Genomic DNA, 7,954 nt, shown 5'->3' with positions numbered 1-7,954 from the left:
GACCAGGAACAACAAGAAACACCTGATGACAACCTTGGTGATATTTCAAAGCCAATACCAATCCATCTACAAGTTCACTTTCCCCTGAAGACTTAAATCCCTTACATCTGATGACCACAAAGACCATTCAATAAGGTCTTTGAAGTTCTGACGTTACCACGAAATGATAGTCCTCTGGCCATCATTACCGAGATTCCAAAAGACATGTCCTTAAGTTTCACAAGTTTTGCAGACTGGCTAGGATTGACACAACCATTTAATATGGATTTGCAGATATATCACAACTCTTAGTATCTGCTGTTTACGATTTGGATATGGAGCAATCTGCAGGCAGTCATATGGGTGGACTGATACAGCAAAAAACAACGGTAAGGGTAAAGGGTACAACTTGGTAATAGACAAACTAATGTGGTCAAATTTTAGACAGATCTGATACAACAATACGATTATCCTCACAAAACTCATCATGTGACAACTGAAGATGGGTACATTTGGAGATGCATAGAATTCCTAACCAACACAAGGCGCAATATCAAGGCGTAGTTTTTTTGATGCACGGTTTGTTATCCAGTTCTGCAGATTGGGTCGTCATTGGTCCACAAAAAGCTTTAGGTAAATTTTTATCCTACCAAAACCGTATTTATATTAAAATTGTCATGAATGTTTTAGGATTTCTTTTACACGATATTGGTTTTGATGTCTGGATGGGCAACGCCAGAGGCAATAAATACTCAAGAGGACATTCGAAACTCAACAGTGCTACTGATTCTGAATATTGGAACTTCAGGTACAACTTTGTAATTTAGCAACATCACCAATGTAATTGTTGTTCTATCTATTACCAGCTGGCACGAGATTGGTTCTAAAGATCTACCAGCTATGTTAGACTATATCTTAGATACAACTGGTGAACAAAAGTTGACTTATGTAGGACATTCCCAGGAACAACTTCCTTTTGGGTGATGGCTTCAGAAAAACCAGAATACAACACCAAAATTAAATCGATGCAGGCTTTGGCACCAGTCGCATTTATGAGTCATGTGACTAATCTAGTTGTTAACCTGTTGGCAACCACGTTATCTGGTGTACTGGTAAGTAATTATGAGTAATCTAAAGGATAACTTGTTTGATACAATTGTTCCAAAATTTTCCAGCTTGTCACAAATTTATTTGGCCAATTCGAGTTCTTGCCGTCTAAAGGTCTTGAGACATTGTTGGGAAGGTTTTTATGTGCTGATGAAGATCCTTTGCAAATGGCATGTACCAACATGTATTTTATCGCGATAGGATACAATCCTTCACAATTGAACGCGGTAAGGATAAAATTGTCATCTTAAGATATAATCTGCGACAATCTTTCAATTACCTTTACATTTTTAGCTTTGCTACCAGAAATCCTAAACAATGTACCAGCTGGAGCGTCAACAAAACAATTCTTACATTATGGCCAACTCATTGCCTCCAGTAAGTAAACATCAAACATGATATTGATAACAAATAAATGTTTACACATTTTTTTTAGAAAAGTTCAGACAATACGACCACGGCCAATTAGGCAATCTAAAACAATACGGATCTCCAGACGAACCACCTGAATATGATATATCCAAAATTACGACACCAGTTGCTTTTTACACAGGACCAAATGATAATTTGGAGACCCTGAGGTAAATAGAAAATAAAACTTTTTATATTTGTGTACATTGCTTTTTTTTATATTTTAGGATGCTGAACAAATGGCATCGCTCCTGCCTAATTTGGTCGTAAACTTTTTGGGACCAATACCTCTTTGGACGCACGCTGATTTTATTTATGGAAAAGACGTCAAAGAATTATTTTATGATAAAGTTATTGATACAATTATGAAATATATTTAAGATTAAAAATGTTCCTTATTGGATTTTGCAAAGTTGCCAAATTTATCAAAATAAAGTTGTATATATGCTCATGGCAATTTTTAAGGCGCAACTTTTTTTAGAACAAAGATACTAAAATTTGGTAAAAGAACTTAAAATTTAGATCAAATTCACCATCAAATGAAAACCTTGATTCTTTCCTATCATCTCTAGTTAAAGTTCTACAAGTGTTTTGATACAAATAGTTTGCCTCATATATTGGTGAATAATGTTTCTTAATTAAAATAAATAGTTTATATCATATAATTTATATTCTTGGTGTCTAATTATTTTATCAATTATCTATCGATTCGCTCCTGATCAAAACTAATTAAAAAAATTATCGGACATCAATGTGACCTCCACGAATTCGCACGATGATAAAAGATAAGATTAGATAAGATAACAAGATATTCGTCATTAATTAAAAAAATCAATTGTCAAATTAGTCGTACTAAAATTATATCAATCACTGTCAATCAGAAAAAATTAGAGATAATATTAACATTATTATGCTCTTTTATCTTCCTCCTGTGCAAAAATTATCTTTTTCTATATAAAGGTGAAAATTTTGATTTGAAGACGTTTAATCAAATATTTGATTGGAAATATTGTTACGATAAATTTTGATATTTAGTGATAAAAATGAAATTTGGAATATTTTTAGTGTCATTTTTCTTTGCTGCAACTTTTGTCAGCAGCAAATCTGTGTATCAACCAAAGCCAATAATTGACCTTAATGCAGTGGTAAGTAATTGATGAAAAAACAAGATTCGTTGTTTTCTTAAATAGTTTAGAAGATACCCAGAGATCGACTAAGCATTCATAATTGTTTAGCACGTCCTACAAATTGTGAAATATTGTGAATTTTGCTTTGGTTAGTTTCCACGTAAAATATTACTAAAAAATCTAATTTTTCTCCCAGGAGAAAATAATTGCAGCCGAAGGTTACCCAGCGAAACCTACAACGTGACCTCCGAAGATGGATACATCCTAACAGTCCACAGAATACCCTTTAGCCCTTCAAAGGTCAACCAACAAAAGGCGTAGTCTTTCTGCAACATGGTCTTTTGTGCAGCTCCGCCGATTGGGTTGTCATGGGCAAACAAAAAGGCCTAGGTAATAGATATATACACTAAACAAATTACAAGACATAATGACAACATATGGTTTGTTCTAGGTTTCATCTTATCTGACGAAGGTTATGATGTGTGGCTGGGCAATGCAAGAGGCAACACGTTCTCTAAAAGACATATCACTTTGGATCCTAAAAAAGATGCCAGAAAGTTCTGGGAATTCAGGTACGACTTAAACACCATCATGCCCAAAATATTTACTTAGGAACTTAAAAAACTATGTTTACTAGTTTAATATTTAACTAGTTGGTATTGGTATTTTTCCTTGAGGCAAGTTACATGAACTTCCCGATTTGTGTAAACAATCGACTTAATCCATGATAGATAAATTAATTTATGAGTGATTAAAAGTATATTCGAAGTGGATTTATTACCCATTATTAAAAATCGAACACGGCAACCCGGTCAAAATATTTTTAAAAGCAAATTTTCAAAAATCAATAATTTTCATAATTGAGACAGTTTTTCTGTAGGACCTTAATTGTTTAGTATGTTCATTAAGACCAAGCATTTATCGTTATACCAGGTAAATCATCTAATTTAATTTTAACAAATGTCTAAAGAACTACTCATTTTCTCAAACTTTAATGAATTTTTAAAATTGAACTACTTGTCGTAAGGCCGTAATATTTTAGTAAGTTCTATAAGACCATGATATATATCGCCCAAAAAAGTTCAATAAAATTGGCTTAAATTTTTTTTTCAACAGTTAATTACAAGAAAACGGCTCGGTAGATTTTCACCTAAATATCATTCCCAACTAATATCTTTCGAACAGTTTTTGATTTCTTAAAATCGATTCGGTAGTATGAGCTTAAATGTCGACGAAAAGTTTAACACTTTCTTCCAAATTACAAAGAAACGGCTCGGCTGATCGTCGCACAAAACTGAGAAACGATAATCCTCATCGATTTACATCAAATGGTTTTTGAATTTCTGAAATCGGTTCAGGCGTTTTTGAGCAAACGTCGATGAAAGCTTTAATTTTGACAAATGCCAAAAAAAACCAATTTTTGCAAACTTTGACGAATTTTTAAAGCTAAACGAGTTGTCGTAGGGCCGTAATATCTTAGTATGATCTAGAAGACTATGGTTTCTACCGTCAAAAAATAATCATGAAAATCGTCGATTTTTTTTTAAACCTTATTACAAGAAAACGGCCGGCCGATCTTTACCAAAAATAATCAGCACGATTCCCAACCAATATCTTTCGAACGGTTTTTGAATTTTTAGAATCGATTCAGAATTGCAGGCTAAAACGTAGACGAATAATTTTTCACTTTCCTGCGATTTATAAAGAAACGGCTCTGCCGATCGTCGCACAAAACTGACAAAACAATAGTCCTCATCGAGATACATCAAATGGCTTTTAAATTTTTGAAATCGGTTCAGCCGTTTTTGAAAAACGCCGATTTACGACAAAATCTGTTCACAAAAATACACGCACAAACACACACACACACACAACACACACATACTTTTTCCATAAATTTGGTTTCATTCGATTCAGAATGGCTTGAAACGTCGAGAAAACATAAAATTAGCGAATCGGATTTTTTGATGAAAACAAACTTCTCCTTCGTGAAGTTAAAAAATCAACCCTTCTTTTTCCATCAATTACTATCTATAAATATTTTAATTTTTTTCAGTTGGAACGAAATCGGTATGTACGATTTACCAGCTATGATCGACTTTGTGTTAAAATCCACTGGTGAATCCAAATTGAACTACGTTGGTCACTCTCAAGGAACAACATCGTTCTTTGTGATGGCTTCTGAAAGGCCAGAATACAACAATAAATCAAATCTATGCAAGCTTTGGCACCTGTTGCTTTCATGTCCCACATGAACAGTCCAGTTGTTAGAATTTTGGCACCATTTGTTTCAACTTGGAGGTAAATATAATTCATACTCAAAGACAACGTACATCAATGTTCTAATTATTTTTTTAATGTTTTTGTAGTTCCTCACCAGTGTAATTGGTTTACACGAATTTCTGCCAACGAGTGACTTTTTGGCAGGTATTTCTGATAATTTTGTAATGATGGACAGTGGACGCAGGAAATTATGTTCAGGGGTTCTTTCTTACTTTGTGGATTCAATGAGGAACAACTGAACTCTGTAAGTAACCAGATCACTAACCAGATGATCAATCAAAATTCTGATCAACTGGACAGATTTTTAATAAATTGATACTAATACTTAAATTTTATTGAAAAACGGTTCTGTCATTTTGTACATTGTTAGTTAACTAATTTTATTTGAGCCAACTCCAGAAAATCTAAATTTGATCCAGAATTTTATAACTTTCCCTTGAAATATTGAAAGTGATGAAATTCAATTTTGTTTAACAAATCCAATATTTTTAACCACAAATTATAAGAATCTTTAATAAATATAGTTTTCATTTGTTTACAGACTGCTTTACCAGCAATTCTCCAAAACACACCAGCTGTGCATCTACAAAACAGTTGGTCCACTATGGACAAGAAGCCAATTCAGGTAAAGACATTTTGTAAATACTTTTATCATAATTCGGAGTAATTTTAAAGTACACCAAGTTGCTGTAGGTCTTTGTGATGTTAGACAAATATAATTTATACATCATTTTTAAACAAATTTTCATCGCACACCATTTACATAAGCACCCCTTTTCGGTTAGATAGGGAGAAACTAGATAAAATTTACTACGATTCCGTGTGAACAGTTTGAATTCGATCTTTTATTATTCTTTGGAAATAAATAGAAAATTCGGGTCATTTTTTGGTTTTTGTCAAATAATCACAAATATCATATAAAAGCACCTTTTCGATTAGATAAGGAGAAACTAGATAAAATTTACTACGATTCCATGCCAACAGTTATATACACTCCGATATAAAAATTTGGAATAAAACGACTTTGAATTCGATCTTTCATATTCTTCAGCATCAAACGGTTTAAGATCTACACACAATGCAAACTATAAATGCACTGTTGGTCAACCAAATAATATCTTTATAAAGTAAATCCTTTACTTTTAGCTAAATTCCGCAAATTCGACTTCGGCTGGTTCAAAAATTGAAAAAATACAACAAACAAGTCCACCAGACTACGATTTGAAAAAAGTCACGACTCCTGTAGCTCTGCACTATAGTGACAACGACTGGATGGCAAATCCAAAGGTAAAATCCAAAATAAAATCAAATGATCCAATCCAATTGGTATAATTTTTTTTTTATTTAGGATGTTGATATTTTGCACAACCAGTTGGCAAACTCTTTGGGCAAATTCAAGGTTTCGGATCCGAAATGGAACCATTTGGATTTCACTTGGGGAAAAGATGCTGATAAGCTTTTGTATCCAAAAGTTATCAGTTTGTTGAATAGATTCGCTTAGATGGAGAAAATTGTTTATAACAATTGTTGACATTTTTAATATTATATATTAAATTTATAATAAATGCATTTGTATGAAAAATACCAAGGTTTTATGATTTATGATTGCCTTATGATGGCTAGAAACTGTTAGGTAACAAATATAATTATAGTAGCTTTGGTGTCTATAATTATATAAATTTACAACAAAAAACTGGAAAATAATTGTTTTAACTATTTTACTTTCCAGAAACAAAATTTTTCAGAGTAAGATTTTTATTACGAATTTTATACCATTTGTTGTTAAATGAAGATGAAGAGAATTACATTTTTTCAGTTTTGTGAATTTAATTATTTTTATAACTTAGATGTACAATGTTAGTCTGAGAAAGACGAAGTCTAGATAAAATTTCATGTAAAATAGTATTATAGAAATTTTTATATTTTTGAAAGTTTTTGAAAACCACAATTTAGCTTTTAGGTTTGTCTTTAAATCCATGAGAGTAAAATTTTATATTATCAATTTTTCACTATGTGAAAAAATTACATTTTTTAGTTTTGGGAATACAACTACTTTCATAATTTAGATACACAATTTTTGTCTAAGAAAGATTAATTCCAGATAAATTTAACTATAAAATTCTATTATCAAACTTTTTATAGAATACTCAACAAAGTTTTTACAAGCTTTGCAAATCCAATATTTTAGTATTAAATATTTTTAGTACTTTAATATTTTTTTAATACTTTTTTATTTTTATTTTAATTTAATTTAATAAAATGTATTAATATTCAAGTAAAGAATTTTGCAATTTACAGGAAAGTTAATTTTATAAAATTACTACAAGAATAAATGAAATATAATATGAAATTAGTAGATATAGTTTAAAATTTAAAACATAGATGTACTTACTATTTATTTTTGCAAAAATTGTTGTTAACGTGAATAATTGTTCGTAAAATTATTTTATCACGAATAAATGCAATATTGTAAAATATATTTAATTTATTTTAACAACAATGAAGACCTTTTGAGAATAAATTAATAAAATATAAAATTTATTAAACTAATAGAAAATAGTCGGATAAGTAAGGTCAAAATTTGTTATTAAAGTAAATATTATTTATAAATTTTTTAAATTTGGGAATAATTATATTATTTATTAGACACATAATTTAGCAATATTTAAATTGATTTCGATATTTTATTCAATTATTAGAATAATATTTATTTCATTTATTTAATTTAGGTCAATGGACCATATTATGATACGTAAAGTTCATATTTAATATCAAACAAATATTTTGTTGTAATTTTGTTCTTATTTTCTTAACAAAACTTTTAAGAAAAACATAAAATAAAAAAAGGCCTAGCAAAGTAATTTAAATTTATTTGCGTATTTGAATTTAAAAAATCTAAGCGTAAATTTGCTAATGCAATGACAAAATTTCATACAACTTTATATTATTTATTTGTTTATTTATACTTTTATGGTCGGAAAATATCACAATTGTAAATATTTTGAATTTGTTTGTAAACTCCGTAATTTGTTGACATTGCATGATTT

At 30.4% G+C, this 7,954-nt stretch overlaps 1 pseudogene; it reads left to right on the top strand.

Moving 5' to 3' along the window:
* Positions 1 to 962: 962 nt before the first annotated feature.
* On the top strand, positions 963 to 6,408 carry LOC113372804 (annotated as a pseudogene).
* The last annotated feature ends 1,546 nt before the right edge of the window (positions 6,409 to 7,954 follow it).

The sequence above is a fragment of the Ctenocephalides felis genome, unplaced genomic scaffold (assembly GCF_003426905.1).
Source record: "Ctenocephalides felis isolate EL2017-DRISC unplaced genomic scaffold, ASM342690v1 CF-g0.4_SCAFFOLD_01604, whole genome shotgun sequence".
Lineage (NCBI taxonomy): Eukaryota > Metazoa > Arthropoda > Insecta > Siphonaptera > Pulicidae > Ctenocephalides > Ctenocephalides felis.
The sequence above is the reverse complement of the archived record's forward strand: the minus strand, read 5'-3'. Positions and strand labels throughout refer to the sequence as shown.